Source organism: Carassius carassius, chromosome 12 (genome assembly GCF_963082965.1).
Source record: "Carassius carassius chromosome 12, fCarCar2.1, whole genome shotgun sequence".
Taxonomy (NCBI): domain Eukaryota; kingdom Metazoa; phylum Chordata; class Actinopteri; order Cypriniformes; family Cyprinidae; genus Carassius; species Carassius carassius.
The window spans coordinates 30,214,559-30,233,746 of NC_081766.1; positions in this window are offsets into that span (position 1 = coordinate 30,214,559).

A 19,188-nucleotide genomic window follows, 5' to 3' on the forward strand; every position below is an offset into this window, starting at 1 on the left:
TTTACATAAATTGTATAAGAAGATTATATAAATAGTAAAAGTAATCTACATATTTAAACATAATTAACGAATAATTACATAGGCCTATAGCTTATAGAAATAATATTTTATGCTTTTATATCTTTTAGGGACCACAACATGTTAGGAAAGGCTAAGCGCAGGGAAGGCTGCTCCAATATATCTCAGTTCTCCCATTCCCTTTTTTTTTGGGGGGGGGGGGGGGGGGTACCTCCCTGAAATGACCTTTTGCAGGTTGGGATGTCTGTCAACTGGTTAAAAGAATTTGATAAATATCTACTTAGCCTCTTGCAGCTGGTTTACTGTTGTGTCATCAACTCAAGACATCTGAACATTAATACATGTAAATCCTAAATTCTGTTAAACTGATTCAATTCCATTTTCACAGTTTTCATTAAAAATAGAATGATTAACACTGTGTCCTTTGGAAGGTTATACAATATTGTCCTAATCTATCAGATGATGTTTTCTATACTCAAAGCCTATGAGGTTAGAATGACTTGTGTGGCTGTACAGGCAGTGTTTATGAGGCTGTAAAAGCTCCTTCTGTCATAGGGGTATGAGATGATCCTCTTTGGTGTGTTCTTCACATACCTTCCGTAATATCTGAAATTAAAATGAGGTTCAGCTTCACTGAGTCTCATTAGTTGTGTCTCCAAGATATCCATATTTATTCCTACTTTAAAAAAGATCTATCGGAAGGAAATAGACAGTGTAGCAAGGACTCGATGTTGCTTTAATGAGAATTCCTTTCCTCCAAATATATATATATATATATATATATATATATATATATATATATTTTTTTTTTTCTTTTTTTTTTTTTTTTTTTTTCAGTTGTTAATAAACTCATGCTTGCTCTGAAATGGCTTAAAAGTGATATCTTAAAAGTTATATTTTTTCACTCCGAGGGACCATCATTTTAACCACACAGGCAGTGCCTAGATTCAATATGTTTCCTTCAAGAAGTAAAATAATAAAGTTACAAATTAAGTATATTTTTTTACATCATTTTTCACAACAGAGAAATTTTATGTAATTATATTTATTTATAGCTAAAAGTAGTAATACAAGTAATATTCAACACTACAAAAAAAAAAAAAAAAAAAAATCACTGAATCAACCTAATAATAATTGTTTCTCATGTGGACGTCAGCTACGTTCAGCATTTACAGCAGTTAGTCGGATTTTATTGTTGTCTGAATTCAGAATATCAGTGTTTTTCTCCGACCACCTCTATAAAAATCCAGAGCCAAATGACATATTATTTTTTACTTTCCGAATCCATACATCTTATTGTTCAAATACTTTTTGACCACTCCCAAGCACAGTACTGTAACCATTGCTTCCCTGGAATTTTTTTACTGAAATGCTGAGAAATATTTACAAGAAGACAAGTTTCTTGGTCATTATCTAATTCTATTTACTGTACAGTATTTTAATCATCTGTTCAGTGTCTGTTCTTGTCTATGCATGGCTAATTTGCTCGTGTTGGTTGGTTTGTGTGTTCATACTTTCATTTTAGTTTGAGACTTTTAGCTATAGTATCCTATTAATACAAACTTCCATATTTGATTTAATTGCATTTACGCTACTCAAACTTCTTCCTACCAGATCAGAAAGAAAATAATTAGCACATTCATCTGCCAGTCATGGATCTTCCATGCAGAGAACTCTCTATTTGATGTATTCTTTGTCCTTATTGTTCCTCATAGATATGTATAGCTAGATTCACTTAGCGGCTGTTTCTATGGGCCGATATGGGTAAGTTGTCCACCATATTGGAATGGTCACCTCTGGTCCGTGAACACTTGAAAGCAAGTTGCCTGTATGTCTACAACCCTAGTTATACACATGTATGAATCTCTATATCTGCAGTGGACTTCAGCAGATGATTATGCTTAAACTAACACAATACAAGATGAAGCTGTTAGCTAACACAACATTTAAAATGTACGATAGTTTAAATCCCTTTAATATTGAGTTAAACAAAACACACACATATTATATTTCAGCGGTTTTTACCTCCAAAGGCTGTGCAATGACCTGGCATCATGATGACACTCAATTATTATTACTGTGAGTGATGACATTTAGGCCCTGTCCAAACGGTGATGCTTTTAGCTGTATACACATACATTTTGTATCATATAGGTGTTTCTTCCACACGGATCCGGCGTTTTGGGAGAGTGAACCCAATATTTATTTTTTTTAAAACCATGTCCTAGAGTGGATAAATCTGAAAACACCCCACGTTTTCATGTAGACAGCGAATCCATATATTTTCTGAAATGATGATGTCATCGGCCCATATCTTGCCCCTAGTCAGACACCGCTAGGTCATGTAACAGCAACAAAAACATGAACAAACACTGAAAGATTGTCTTTTTATTAACTAACATTAACACAGAATAATAAATGTATTGTTCCATGTTCATTTGCAAACTGCGCGCATGTATATTACATTGTTTTGTGTTGGTTTTGTGGTTTCGTGTGGACGCCAATATTTCTTGAGACGAGGGGATAAAAAGATTGGATTGGGAAAGCTCTGGCTTCATGTGGACGTAGCCATAGACTGGTTCAATATGTCGGACATGTCTATGTGTCTACCTATATATATCTATAGTTTCACACAGAGATTCTGGAAAATACAGATAATGTGTCCCGTGATTTGTCCCGGGATCATTTGATTTTGGTTCATTCACACTGACAGTGATTTTCCGGTATCAGTGTGTGCATTCACATACATCCCAAAAAGACCCCCTAAAGACACTTACGTACATTGACATTATCACATTATGATGTGACGTGTAGTCAGTGCTGCCAAGTTCCATGGTTTTCCCGCGGGTTGTAGCGACTCCAAAACTATGATATTTATCCCCTGGAAAGTGAATTTTAGCAGGGGAACCCCACCAAAAAACATGTATTTTACCCCCAGGAAGCAAATTTTAACTGGGGACCCCTTCAGAATGTGATTGGGCTAGTTTTGAGTAATGATTTGGCAGGATTTCTTGTGAAAACCTGTCAACCCTGCGTGTAATATGACTGTTGAGCGCAATAGTGAGAAGGATAGTGAGAAGCTCCCTGATCTCTGCTTCATTCCAGTTTGCACATATATTTTTTCGTAGTGAACATTGATTTGCCTTCAAAACATCTGAGTCACATTATAGCATTATGAACTTTATCACTACGACAAACCCTTTATGGCACTGGTCCTGGCTTTTGTTCACACAGGGCTCATGATCCCGGCAATGTTACTAGATGCCCATCCTGGGATAGTTCCCAGGATCAATCCCAGGGTGAGTTTGCATTCACACAGAAGGGACCGTCGGTGAAAGAGGGAACTCTGATTGGCTGTTCAGCTTAGTGAACGAGTCAGTGGACGAGAATAATAGCAAAACAGCGAGCAAAGTCAAAACGGTACAGATAGAGGCTGTTCTAATGTTCTCTATGTCATCTTACCTGATTGTTCCTTGGCGAATATTTCAATATTAACACGAGAGGAGTGGAATAAAGAAAGTGTTTAGCAGGCTTAATATTCAAAACAGTAAGCACGCGCTGCTTGGTTTACGGTTTGTATAACTTCAGCCGGCAGCGTCAGTTTCCCTTTTTGAATGACGAATATGGACGAATATATCTGTAGAAATAGACAGTTGTCTCATTTACACGCAGGCGCAGAACTCGAATTCTACCTAACAGTCGGCAGTAGTTCTCTCATGTGTTCAAGTGCAGCTTTTTACCCCGACGCGAGGCGACAACACAGTTGGCTTTCATTAGCGCTAGTTCGTCGGCGTCAGCTTGGTTTGTTCCAGGCTTTAGTGAGACAGCCCCTGGTGTTAAGTACCTGTGTGTCTTCTGCTTTGTTTGTCACTGAAACCCTTGTTAGTTGTGTAATGGTAATTAATAAGTCTCACCTGTTGCTTGTTATTTATAGCCCCTGTGATTCAAGTTGACTAACATTTTAAAGCAGCACAAACAGTTGCTGTTTTAAAAAATGAAACCACTAAGTATTAGTTATTTTTCTACAAAATGTGTTGCTCCATTATTATAAGTATTATTATTATTATTTTTTTTTTGCACTAAGTATTGATTTAAATGCTATAGCTAAAGTAATGTTTTGCATAATATCTAAAGGTCTATTCAGATGGGACTACTTTTCTAAAAGATGTTTGAATTACAGTTCTTATCACTTGATGTCTGTCATTTAAGGTACCAATATGGATGGTAGTACTAACATCTGTTTATCGCAGAGGTAGGAGTGTGTGTGTGTTTTGAATGTGGGCATTACAGAAGCTCATGTGCAGTGTTTGCATGCATCATTTATGACGTATTTTTTAATTTATTATTTACAGTATGTAAATTATTTATAATTAAACCCCTATTTAAGTAAACTTCACAACTGGCTGTTTAGAATTAACTTTTTTGAAGGAGATCCCTTCATAATTTGATGTTTTTGCATTAGCAACAATAATATGGTAATATGATAAAATCTTATTTTAAAATATGCATATTTCATCATAAATATTGTAATTGTCTCTAAGGTGAAATCAAAGTGCTCAGGATCCCACATATGGCACTGAGAATGACTCTCTCTCTGTCCTAAAAAAAAAACAAAAAACAGCTGGGAGAAGTGGCCGTATTTTAAGCAGGCGGTTGGTTGGTGTGCCTGTCCTCCCACACCTGTCACTCATGGTGGGTGCAGAGCTCACCCCAAACTGTCTTGAGTGGTGAACTACCTTCAGGTCATATCTGTGTGTGGGTCATCTCTCATGCTCCTTACACCAAGGTCACGTCTTCTGCATGATTATACCTAACACAAGGGCATACCAGATGGTCCCACCTACAAAAAAAAAAAAGAAAAGAAAGCATTTGCACTTAAACTTGCCTACTGTTGTTCCATATTAATCTTGTGTGAGTACACATTATATCTTTGGATTAGCTTAGCTCAAAGGGATCAGTATTGATGTATAGGGTCTCATCCATATCTAAACATTGCAGTGGTGAAGATTTGAATAGTGATGTGAGGAATTATGATTGTTTCCTTCTGGCAATCCTGCTCACAGTATGTCAGGATTTCCATATTAGCCTGCAGCAACGCATTGGTAGAATTTACAGCATTTCCATTTCACTATCTAACACAAACACAGCAGGCTGAAATATGTTTGATTTGAGAAGACTTACCAAAGAAAACAACTCGCTGATATGGAGTTATGTGCAGTCAGCATATTGAAGTTTATCCCTATTTTATCTACTTTATTATTTTTTTCATTAAAGGCACAGTCTTAACTGCCACAGCTTTAAAGATGGATGACAGTAAATCTGCTCAAATTAGCTTCTTCTGATGATAAAAACTTTCACAAATACTCCTGTGTTAAAGCCCTTTGTGAGTAGAGCTGTTTTTGTGTCTGCACTGCCAATTTTGGGGCATCAATGGTGTGGTCTTGGGAAATGAAAAGTTTATAAAGTACAATTTTTTACAGATTTTTTACAGTACAGATTTGTTTTTTTTTCTGATATTGCATGAATTTCTTTTAGCTAATTTCACATCAGTATAAATGCAAGATTAACACATTTGCACACAATATTTATTTTTTATAAATATTAATAGTATTTAAAATTATTTTAGGTAATGTGATCATTATTTAGCTCGGTTTAAAAATTTATACTTAAATTGTATGCGGAATTCTGATATTTTCCTTTAAAGTCATGGCAAATTATATGCAGAAATACTCAAGTTCAGTTAAATTTGATGGTAACTGTCAGGGATCTAGGAAGGAGGACCCAATTGCAGTGAGATATAGCAAGGGTTTATTGACAAAAGACTGATACAAGAGGGTGGTGAAGTGCACAAGATACCATAACAGGAACACAATAAACAGGAACAGCTAGACCACTGGGAAGGCTTCTGGAAACACCTGGCGGAGTACTTTGGCAACAAGACCAGGCTGATAGAGAAGACCACACAAGGCACCATAGAGCAGAGCTCAGGAACTTGTTGACCACAGACTCCGAGACAGACCAAATGCCAGGCAGGTAGAACCAGGGCAGGACACATGGGGACAGGTCAGGAACTTGAACACAACACTAGACAGGACAAAGCTGTATATAAGCCAATGAACTAATAAAAGGTAAAGTAGCAAAATAAGAAATTACCATTTTAACCAACTAAGAATAAAACAAAACCAAGAGTCAAGACTAGAAAAACTAAATAAATATTACAAATAAAAGCACAGTGGGGCAATTTCTACTCCAAGTTATTTTTGTTAAGGCTGGCTGAAAGAGACAATTTAAGCTGCTATTTGGCAGCCAAAACATGGTCTGTCACTGTCATTTGGATGCAGACTACAGTAGCGTCCATCAGGAGAATGAAAAAGGCCTGTGTGGACATTTGGTCACGTCCTGCACCACCTGGAAAGATGTCATAAAAAGAGAAAAGTGTCAGATGCGAATAAGAGAAAAAGACACATAGGCGGCATGTTGGCCGGCTCCAGCACACAGATCTCAGGGAACACAATGCTATCACAGCTGCTGTGACTGTTCAGGGACATGAGCCTTTAGCCTGGGCTGTCAGTTGTGCTATCTCTTTCCCGCAGCTCAAATAAAGCCTCATCACCTTTGCTCTTGCCCCAGTCAGGAAATGTTTGCAATCTCAAGGGGCTGAACTTAAGGGAAACTACAGATTTACCACTGGCAGTTGGAAGACTAAAACTGTAGATTCTTGTAAAAACAGAAAGCTTCCATTGTAGCTGGTCAGAAATTAATATTTTTATTGTTATTTCGGTAGCACTTTATTTTACAGTCCTGTTCCTCATGTACATACTATGTACTTATTATAGTAATTACAATAACTATGTAATAACTATGTACTAACCCTGAACCTACCCCTAAACCTAACCCTACCCCATGTAGTTACCTTGTATTACCAGAACTTTCTTAGATAAATACACTGTAAGTACACTATAAGTACATGTAAGTACACGTACTGTAAAATAAAGTGCAACCGTTATTTCTATTGTGTTATGGGTAAATTTGACCACACGTGTTTTTGTTAAATACCTGCATGAACACAAAACCTTGCACTTTGTGTGTCTCACACTACTTTTTAGTGTTAGTCCTGCAACAGTTTAGTAATTGAGATAAAAAAAATAAAAATAAACACACCAATGAGGGTCAGTTTGATCACTAAAACAATCGATGCAACCAACATCTGCACAGTCTTTCCAAAACACATCTATTTGTAAACATTTCCATGCATATTCATGACTCTACATGAGAAAATGTCACAAAATTTCAAGAAATAAATAGTATAACCAGTGTTCTAAACAGTATGAAAATCTAATGCTGGTCAAACTGACCCCAACACAACAGGAAATGTACTATTAAAATACTGAATGGCTTGCTTTTGTAGTGTCAATAATATTAATTCTTTAAAAGTCAATGTGAGAAACTTGATCCGCTCAGTCACAATGTGCCTTGTGCTGTTTGTAGCTGAGTGTAGCACCTTCCCCTTTGCATATGTTTTTGAATTGTCCCAACGAGTGCCTAAAGTTACTTTTCAACTTTATGTTAAGACTGTAATGCAGTCTTTGCAAATAAGCTGTGGGTGAAGGATGGGGGAGTTAAAAATAATATTGGAGGCCAGAAGGGATATCATGCACTTATTCTCTTAATAGGGCACTGGAGACATTTCTGGCTCACTTGGTGCCCTAGGCAAAATAACACACACACAAATGTTACAAAAAAATCACCAGAAAATATATTCTTTAAATTTGCACTATTTTGCCTAAATTCTTTTTGCTAAACATTTGCAGACATGATGCGTCATCAGCATGTTCCATTATGCTATTACAGAATGAGAGAAAATTGTTGGTTTTATTATTGTAATTTTATGCATTTGTACTGTAATGATTCCTCAGCAGTGCATTCAACCCTTCACCAACGGCATCTCTCATGGTGTCGCTGGTTAGAATCTGGTCTGCCTGTATGCGTTCATGTGTTTTGGAGGAGTTGTGGCTTTGGAGAGTGATCTGCTGGGAGAATGGGATCTTAGCTTTTAAAGCTAGCCTCTCCGAAATTGTCTACCCTACTTTTAACAGACCTGAGCTGACATAAACTAACATTGAACGTATTTTTATTAACTTGCTTTAACCAAAGATTAATACATATTGTTATTAATATAGTTTATATATATATATATATATATATATATATATATATATATATATATATATATATATATATATATATATATATATATATATTAAGGCTGGGCAAGTTAACACATTATTATTGCATTAACGCATTAATTGATTGAGGCCGGCAATTATTTTATCGCGCGTTAACAAAGTTTTTATTATTGTGAAAGTCTGTTGCTCATTGGCACTGAATACACATACAGACAAATCATGGGTCACAGGAGGGGATGCTCCCGATCAAATTATTAAGGCTAAGCTTCAACATTCACAAACCACCGTTCACTGTTATTTTTAACAGAAAAAAAATGCACAGAGCTCATAATCATGCCTTTATAAGTTGGAAATAGGAAGTTTCCAATAGGACGTGAAGACAGCAAAGGAACGCTCTCGCTCAACACAGTGGAGTGAATTGTTTTGTTAACTTTGTGGTTTATTATTTTGAGTTGTATGGGACGCAGTAACACTCGTCCCTCTCACAATATATTGCTTTACAGATCTATCGCTTTTGCCACTCAGAAATATTCACACAATCATGCAGCACGTATCAGAAAATCTGCACTCCGCTCTGGCTCACCTCTTCCAACCGAGCCAGGCTTTTAGGGTTAAGATTGCCTAGTGTGTGTCATGATTGGACCCGTTGTCATGTGTGTCAGGTCCTGTTTTTTCTTATTTGGTCTGTTTCCCATCCTTGATTTGTTTGATCATTAATTGATTCCCTGCACCTGTCAGTACACTCATTATCCTGCCTTTATACCCATAGTCCTTTCAGTTCAGTGTGGTCAGGCCTACCAGTTGCATACGTCTGTCTTCCGCCTGTTCTCCATATTGGATTTACCCTGTGTTGGATTAATAAAGACTATTTCGATTATCCTCGGCTCCGTGTTCCTTCTGGCAGCGTAGCATGACCGTGTAAGCACAGCCTAATTATTCTCCCACATCCTGCACAATCTAGTCTCTATCCGCCAATCAAGTGTTGTCCTGCGCCACACTCTGCTGTGATGGGTCCCGCGATTGTGCAGGTCTCTAATAGGAAGGTGCCTGTTATAATGTTATGATTGAAGCCCTGGATTCTGGGCATAACTTGTTTTCCTATAAGAAACTATAAAATATTTTCTATAAAAATGTAATATTCTGGCAATGAAAAATGGCTTGTTTTATATTTCATTTAATTACATTAACGTTATAAGTGGACATTTAGTCTACAATAAATATTTAAAATGCTACTATGTAAAAGGAATACTGTTGTAAAAAGCACCTTATTTGTTAAAGTGTTTGCAAACCAAATTACATCTTTGTTCATATATCAGTAGGCCTACTTTCAAATGGAAAAAAAAGCACCACCAGCCTTGCTCCGTTTCCACAGCTCTCGTCCCCGCCCCTCTCATCACAGCAATTAATTGCAATAACAATAATTATTCAAATAAAATAAATAAAAATAATAATAATTAATCGTTGCCCAGCACTAATGTGTGTGTGTATACACACACACACACACACACACACACACACACACACACACACACACACACACAGATAGATAGATAGATAGATAGATAGATAGATAGATAGATAGATAGATAGATAGATAGATAGATAGATAGATAGATAGATAGATAGATAGATAGATAGAACAAAAAAAGTACTATCGGGTGTGAGCACCATTTGCTTCACGCAGTGCAACACATCTCCTTCACATAGAGTTTATTAGGTTGTTGATTGTGGCCTGTGGAATGTTGGTCCACTCCTCTTCATTGCCTGTGCAAAGTTGCTGGATAACTACTCTAAGCACACGCACTCACACATTCACACAGCTTAAGGCACACCTGTGCAATAATCATGCTGTCTACTCAGCATCTTGATTTTCCACACCTGTGTAATTACATAATATTCTGGTATATATAACCTAAGCATCTCAGATCTCCTTGAAACAATTCACAAGTTCAACAGGATTAAAAGAACGATGAGGGTATAAATACTGTTCAGTCATGATGTTGCATTGTCCATGGATATACTGTGGGAGTTTGCGTTCATCCTTGTACGACAGAAGAAAAGATGCACAACTCAGTCCAAGAAGAAACAATAATGAGCAGAGAGACAGGTCTAGAACTACAGGGGCTCTGAGATGGAGATGGAGATGCGTATAACAGTAATGAGTCTAAGAGGAAGACAAGGAGAGCCTGAGAGAACAATTGTGTGCTGGAGAGAAGAAAAGGATAGAAGAACAGGCAAAGACATGAACAACTGGTTGAAAATAAGAGAGATGGAGAGTAAAATATCAGGGAGTTGTAAGACACGGTTATTGTCAGGAGAGTTGCTCCGTCGCTGGAGTGTGAATGTAAGGGAAAGGTTGAGTGGGAGATTGGGATCAGAAAGGTCAACTCTGTAGTTATTAGACCTCACAGGTTAGCAGTGTGATGGGATGACTTCATCTGCAGAATATGTTCCAACTGCTCTCCAAAACCCAGCCTTGTCATATTTGTACTGTAGGCATGATGTGTGATGCAACAAAATCTATTCTCACAGGAGCTTATGCTTACGTCATATGTTTGAACGCCACTCTCTAGTGAACATGCATACGACAGTTAACAGAAGCTAGAAATTGCGTTTATAAAGTTTTAAGTATGGATATTTTTCTTACACAAGTGCATCAGTTCACTTCAGAAGGCCTTTATTAACCCTCCAAATCCATGTGTAGTACATTTTATTGTAGATGGATGCACTTTATTGAACTTCTATTGGACTATAAAAAAAAATTTCAGTTGATTAACTTGCACAGATTAATTGTTCATTTCAAGACTAGAAATGTACGCTAACAAAGTAAATTGAGTCAATTTTGATTTCATGAGGACTTTAAAGCTGTACCTAGATTACAATCACTAAAATTTAATTTCTGAAAGATGGAGTATAAAGAACTAATCCTGCCTTCTAGTGCTACTGGAAATCCCCTACATCCCACTCCTGAAGTTGTAATTGTGAGATTGTCACATTCAAATGCTTTGGTGTTGGAAAGAATTGGAATCATTAAGCATGGCCCATTCACGAGTTCATTCTTGTCCATTTGGGGAAATCTTATTAAAGATAAAATGTATAGGAAATATTTAGTAAATATCCAACAGATTTTTAAGCAGATGTAGCATCTCCTTTATTGGTTAGCATATAAACATTTAAATATAACTATTCAGCTCTCTGACAATGCTGAACATTTGGTCAAATATGCTATATATATATATATATATATATATATATACATATTTTATAACTGTGTACAATTTACAACAAATGGTTATGTATATAAGTAAATATACATGACTGCAGTGGCAGAAAAAAGCAATCTAGATGTTGTGCAAAAAAAAAAAAGATAAAGATTAACAGGACTACAGCTATGTTTCTCTCAGTCCATGATATCCCCTCTTCTAGTAGACCTAACCGGCATTAATTACAATATCAAGAGCAATAATCAGCAATAATGAATTATTATTATTATTATTTTTTTATGATTTTGGAGCTTTACCCTCTAATGAGTTTCCTTTTTTTATGGGCTTTTTTACATTATAATTAGTTTGTGTAAATAAATGTTCATGAGACGCACTAAACAGTCTGTCAATGACAGATGTCACTACTTTTACATCTTTGCAGTGTGGCTTTTGTTGATGTTGAAAAAAATAAGATAAGATCGTTAACAGTCTATAGTATTGTGATTGATTGATGTAACTGTTTAAATTAAAAAAAAAAAAACAGCCCAGATACATTTAATAAGGTAGTTATAACATTTCCCTTAAGTAAAAAAATGCCCCTGGATCAGCAGCAAATATCGCACCTTAATACAAAATACTGTAAATAAATAAAACAGTGATTACTGATAGAAAATAATAGAAAAGTTAAACTTATGTATAAAATATATACTTAATTTCATTAAAAATAATAATAATACTTTTCAAATTTTGGGCCATGCAGGATGAACTTGTTACATGTATGATCTGTTTTAGTTTAGTTTTCTGTGATTCCATTCTCCTACCTTGTTTGTTTCCATGGTTTTTATTGAATTAGCTCTACACCTGTTTCTGTTCTCCCAATTAAGTTTCTGTTACTTAAGTCTGTGTTCCCTTATGTTCCTTTGTCTGTTATCATTTAGATTTGTGTTTGGTTGTGCCTATTCTCTCCTGTGAATTATTAATATAATGCTTTGAATATACTCCTTCACCGTTTGCTTTGTTTTGCACAACCTACACGTGACTGAATAGCAGACCCTTAAAGTGAGTCATTTTGTGATGTTTTTTTTCTTTTTTTGTGTGTTGTTTCTTTCAACCCTCTTCCAGAATGGAAGCATTCCAGCAGCAGGACTGCCCGCTGAAAGACCACACCAGGTATTTTATCGATCCGCCGTGCTTTACTCACTTCCAGGATTGCTCGCTCTGTGTTTTCTATATCACCAGCCTGATCGAGCGGTGTAAGTCACACCTGGCAGCGGACAGTCAGGAGAATTTTGCCGCTTTCGTGGATTGGGTGCTGGAGTGAAATGGACTGTATTCCTCCATCTGCCCAGCCGAGGAGGACATCTCCAGCCCTACTCATGAACCAGAGACCAGCCACCCATCATCTCCCTGCACAAAGCAAATGCCAGAGCCTGCCACAGAGCCCAAGCCTGCCACGATTAAAGAGCCAGTGCCATTTAAAGTGACTGAGCCAATCATCATCCCGAAGCTAGGACTCGAGAGCACAACTGACCAGGTGTGTGAGCCGGCAACACAGTGCGTCATGGGAATACTAGTGGAGATTGAGGGCTTAGAGAAAAGCCCCGCCCATACTCCTACGACTGAGGGTGAGCTGCATCTGGTTTCTGGGAATTTTATGGAGGAACTAATGGACATTTTTTAAATGGACTTAATAGACTGGTTTGGGGAGGTAATTCCCAGTTCTCCTGAGTCTCCGCTGGTTCCTTCCAGCCCTGAATCTCCTGTGTATCTGCTGGTTCTGTCCGGCCCTGAATCATCTGTGTCTCCACTGGTTCCGCCCAGCTCAAGTCCTCCTGTGTTCCCTCCCAGCCTCCCTCTCCCACCTCCTCTTAAACCAGCCAGTTCCTCAGCTCCATCTCTGCTGGTGTCTATCAGTCCCTCAGCTCACCCTCAGTCAGTGCCATCTGGGCGCTCTGATCCGCCTCCAGCTCTGCCCTGGCTTGAGGATCCCCTGTCTCCACTTCCAGCCTTGGAGTCCTGGACTCCACCTCAGTCCTTCGACCCATTGGCTCCATAGCTCCCCCGTCTCCACTGTGGCCCGTCATCCCACCAGCTCCACCGGGCTCCCTCGTCCCTCGTCATTCATCAACCATCCACCACCTCGGGACTCCACTCCATATGGCTTCACCTCGTCACTTCATCCCTATGGCTCTGTCAGGCTCCTCCTTCCCTCCGGCTCCGCCTCCATCCTCATGCACTCTGCCGGGTCTTCTGGAACCCTGCCACCGCCTCAGTTTCCTGAGACTTCTGCTCCGCCATTGACCCTCCGGATCCTCGTGTCACCCTTGCTCTGTGGCTGCTCTGCTCCATCTTGTGGTCCTACTACACCTCCCTTTATCTACTCCACTCTATAAACTATGCCCATTTCCCCTTGCCTGCTCCACACCAGCCTCCGGATCCCCCACCCTCCCTCCTCTGTTGAACTTTTTGTCAGTATGTTTGGACGCACTCTTCCAGGAGGGGGCGAACTGTCACATGTATGATCTCTTTTAATTTAGTTTTTTGTCTTTCCATTCTCCTGCTTTGTTTGTTTCCATGCTTTTTTATTTTTATTATTTAATTAGCTCCACACTGGTTTCAGTTCTCCCAGTTAAGTTTGTTACTTAAGTCTGTATTCCCTTATGTTCCTTTGTCTGCTATCATTTGGATTTGTGTTTGATTGTACCTATTCTCGGGGATGGCCAGTATTTACGATACATGTATTTCAAATACATTATTCAAATACAAAATAGTATTGATGATTGGTGCCTATTCAATATGCTAGTTTGCCCAGACTTGTTGAGATCAGAACAGAAAACTGATGTATATGGAAGAAGGTTGTCAAGGTAAGAAATGTGCAGGCTGCTAGCCTTCCATAATTTCTTTTTGTTTTTTTTTTCATAAATAGCTTTAATTTTTTACAGTTCATGTTAAGTTTTGATGTTTATTTTCATAGCCTAGGCTAAATGGTTTGTAGTAGTAGTTAAACATAATGTTCTTGAAAACTATTATACCAAGCAGCAGGCCCACAATTAATGTTAGCTTCATACATTCAGCCTATGTTAACTTCATCGGTTGTAGACAATAATAATAATAAGTGTTATAGTGTTTAACAACATCACATTTTAATGCTATGATATTGGTTTAATTGTAAACTCACGTGGAGCAGACAGTATTTACTGTGAGCTGCTCTGAGAAACTTGTTCTGCTTAAAGGCATCAGTAGCTAAAGAGACCTCTGCAATGTAGTCCACAGGCTACACACACTTATTCAATACTCTCTCTCTCTCTCTCTCTCTCTCTCTCTCTCTCTCTCTCACACACACACACACACACACACACACAGAGTTTACTTTCTAACCCACATTCACACATAAGTTTGACTGTTTTTGTTAGAATGTGTCAAATGTTTTGGAATACCTGCTCTGTAGTATTCTCTTTTGGATTATAAGTAAATATTCTTACTACACTATTAATGTGCATGTGTCCTCTATACGTTTATGGCTCTCAATAGATTCAGTGGTTGGAGTTGGATAAATACTCTTTGACGAGTTCTGTTGCTACTTTGTGATTACGTTTCTGGCTAAATTTAAAAACAAAACATAATTTAATAATTGTTGAAAAGCTAAAATGTTTGTTTTCAACTTCCAAATAGGTGTCCAATGATTGATAAATAAATGTTTGATTGCTGAATATTGTACCTTAACTGAAGTAGCTGTTTAGTAAGATCGTGGTTTTGAATATCATTGCATACCTGACATATAATATATTATAATATTTATGATTAACATTCAAATGATTAGTTGGAAACTTGTTGCTATGAATTCAGGTGCCATCACTTTGTTCAGTTTGCCATCATTGTTTGTCATTGTTGCTGATGCAAAGTAGGCCCTTCATTACCAAACACCGAGTAACTTAATAAAGATACAATTATGAGTCATTTGCAAACTGTTAAACATTAAACTGTTTGGTTACTTTAAATCTAACCTTCATCAAGATCACAGGGATATGTGAATATTTGATCTGTTAACTGGTGGCATATGTCAGATTTATTGCATGACTCGGGCAGAGAAAACTGTTGCTATACTTCATCAGAGTCAGTGTAATGTTGAAGTTATAGATGTGTTAGATAGTGTTCCTGTAGCTCAATTGGTAGAGCACTGTGCTATCAAGCACAAGGTTGGGGGTTCAATTCCCTGGGAACACATGTTAGATAAAAATTGATAGCCTGAATGCACATGTAAGTTGCTTTGGATAAAAGTGTCTGCTAAATGCATTAATTAAATTTTGGTCACACTTTATTTTAGGGTCCAGTTCTCACTATTAACTAACCATTAACTATGACTTTTGCCTCAATTAACTCCTTATTTGCTGCTTATTAATAGTTTATAAGGTAGTTGTTAAGTTTAGGGTATTGGGTAGGATTATGGATGTCATGCATTATATGTACTTTATAAGCACTAATAAACAGCCAATATGTTAATAATAGACATGCTAATAAGCAACTAGTTATTAGTGTGAATTGGACCCTATACTAAAGTGTTACCTAAATTTTTAATTTAGAGCAATTTGATGGAAGGTTTGTGAAGAAATGTAATACCCCTTTTAAAAGTATTTTATTTTATTTAGTTTATTTATTATTATTTATTTGTGTCTGCTGTATTTTTTAATTTATTTTGATACACTTAAAATGAAGGTATTTGGTATTTTATTTAAAAACCAATTTTGATCTATCTTGTCCAACCCTGCCTATTCTCTCCTGTGGATTATTAAGAGAACCCTTTGATTACACTCCTTTGTGCGCTTTGTTTTGCACAACCTACACATGACAGACCTCTTTATTTCCTACAATAATTGAATTAACTCAAAATATTATGTAGTTAATTTATGTAACCGAAGTCATGTCTAAATTTAAAGTAATCAGAAAATAAAGTTGAGTGAAATATGGCAAAACTAAAAAAAGTTTAATGGCTGTTTTTATATTGACTGTACTTTGTTTAGAGATTTATTTCAGTAGTAAAAAATCAGTTGAGGAAAAAAAATCCTACATGTAGTATGAGATAATAAAGTTTATTAGTTTTATAAATAGTTTCTAAAATAAATGTTGTAATTATTATGTAATAATAATGAGGATTTAAAATACAAATTTAACTAATGGATGGTAAAGAAGATGATTATAAATAATATACATTTATAAATGACTTAGTAGTAACATGTCAAAGACATGCAAAATATGCTATTTAGTGTTTTATTTTTTTAAAATATATATATATATATATATATATATATATATATATATGTTTATGAAATTCTGTTTTAATAAGCAGTGTGATAACATCCACATAAAAATATATAGTAGTACTGGTTGCTTGATGATAGTCCAAAATGTAATGTAAACGCCTTTTTTGTGTTTTTAATGTAGACGCTGTTCAAGTTTTCAAAGGTTTGGTTTGGTTTGGATTTTCTTCTGAGAAATTGTAAGCCATTTAATCTGCTCACTGCATTCGATTTCTGATCAACTGAGAATCTTTCAAGAGAAAACCTCCCAACTAACTGAAACCAAAACTATTTGAAGTAGAAGAAAATAATAAAACGCTCTGAATATCTCAGACAACATTAGGATGAAAATATAATGTGTTTGATGTTAATTTTTATTGTTATTGAATACAGAAGACAAAAAGGGATTGTGTGCTTTGAGTTTATGAAGGAAAAGAATTGCCAAGATCAAACGTTTTCTTGAAAGAGTGTTGAAATGTGTCATATGGATAATGAGAACTTTCTCCAGTGTTATTTCTGTGAAATTGCTGCATATAATACGCAAGCGTTCCATCTCTGATGCAAGAAATGGCAAATAGCAAGGTACAAATGCATATGGATGTTGTTGTTTTCTCAGAACTCTATTTAAACCTCCAGGCTCGAAGTGTGCTGTCTATGTAGAAGTGTATTCAGATTTCCCAAGGCAGGTATAAAAACCAATACGAGTTATGAGTGTTTGTGAATGATTCATGAACAACAGTCACGAGATACATGTAAAGAGAAAACAGCTTTGTTGTGTGATTCATTATGTGGCTTTCTCTAGCTTCCGTCAATGATCACTGGTTTATTTATTTTTTATTATCTTGCTCACACAGGCATGTTTGTCTTATAGAAGATCATTTCATGTTCCTTGTGATTGGCAGATCAGGAAACACATAGTGGTAAAGCAGAGCTCAAGGGTTTTATCGCCGTGCTGTTGAATAATATACCATGTCTCTATTACCATGGGTCTCTTGTAATATTACACTGATTTATGGGGTAAATAAAAAGTGTGTATTTTAATTGTTAGATACAGATCGCATATAAACTACACATGGATTTAACCAAGTTTCATCGGTTTTCAAGCTTTTTCAGATGTGCACATGTGACACACAGAGGTCACAAAAGTTTCTAAATGTCATTACATTCGATAAAATGAGACAAAATATCAAACGTTTGCAAACAAACGATGATACAGCTTTATAAATGTAATCAATCTATTTGTTTATATTAGAATTCATATCATATTTAATTGATTTTTATATTTATATGATTAATGATGTGGTGTAATCCTTTGTTGGCTTTAAAACTCAGCTTTTAACTACCGCATAGCAAAATTTAAAGGCTCATATATGATCAAACAGTAATTATAAATACAGAGAATAAAAAAAGAACAAATTACACACACACACATATTGCATAAAGACAATGAAATATATATATATATATATATAAATATATATATTTTTTTTTGCCCATTACATCTTTAAAAGATTTAATAGTTAGAATTATTGTTTCATATATCAGGCTTTACAGGGTTAAATATTACACGACGTTTGACAACTAGAAAGTGTTTATGCTTGAAATAAGGCTACTGTACTGTACTTCCAATGATCCCAGGTTTATCCGTCATATGCTATTATATGAAAACTATTAGATTCTATAGTTAATTGTAGCTGTTGTTCCCATGCACCTAATTCATGGTTATATAAGAGATATCTCTAATAAAAGAATAATCTTGTCTTGTGGAGATTAAGCATAGACTCTGGCATTATCAAAAGGAAACAGAACAATGGGGTATTTGATCAAAAGGATTTGTTTTGTTTCAGGGAAAACTCTGCTGAGGTATTAAAGATTTTTTCCATTTTGATGATTGATGTTGGTATATTGAAATACAGGAGAGTAGCTTGGAGCTGACGTTGGTCCTGTTGTTGTCTGATACGGTTAATGTCTCTTTAATCCTAAAGGCTTTCAATCAAGCTAGGAATAAATGTAAAATTAAATCCAGGCCAGTCAATGCACCAGATATGAGGGGGTTTCTTTGACAACAGACAGTTTTGGTCCTGTGGGTTTTAAATGAACTCTTTTGAAACATAAATCCATGCTCTCACTTTTTGTTTCTAACAATATCCAATATGCATGCATTCGGAGAATTCTGTCTTTTTTCTAAAATGTCATGAATGTCAGCATGTTTCTCATTTACACCTTAAATTAAATTTTTTTAAACGTTTTAAACAGAGCACCTGAAATAAAATGGCAACTTCTTTAGGAAATTAATTAATTTGTTTATTTGTTTATTTATTTATTACAGAATTACAGAAATAGCAAACAATGTGCTCAAATCTTCACAAAAGTTATACTGAGTTGGCAAACCTTTATTATGGAAAAAAATAAATTAAAAAAATAAACCTTTTTGTTCATTTCACTCTCTGTTTAGACTAGATTTAATAATAAAAAAATTTAACTTAG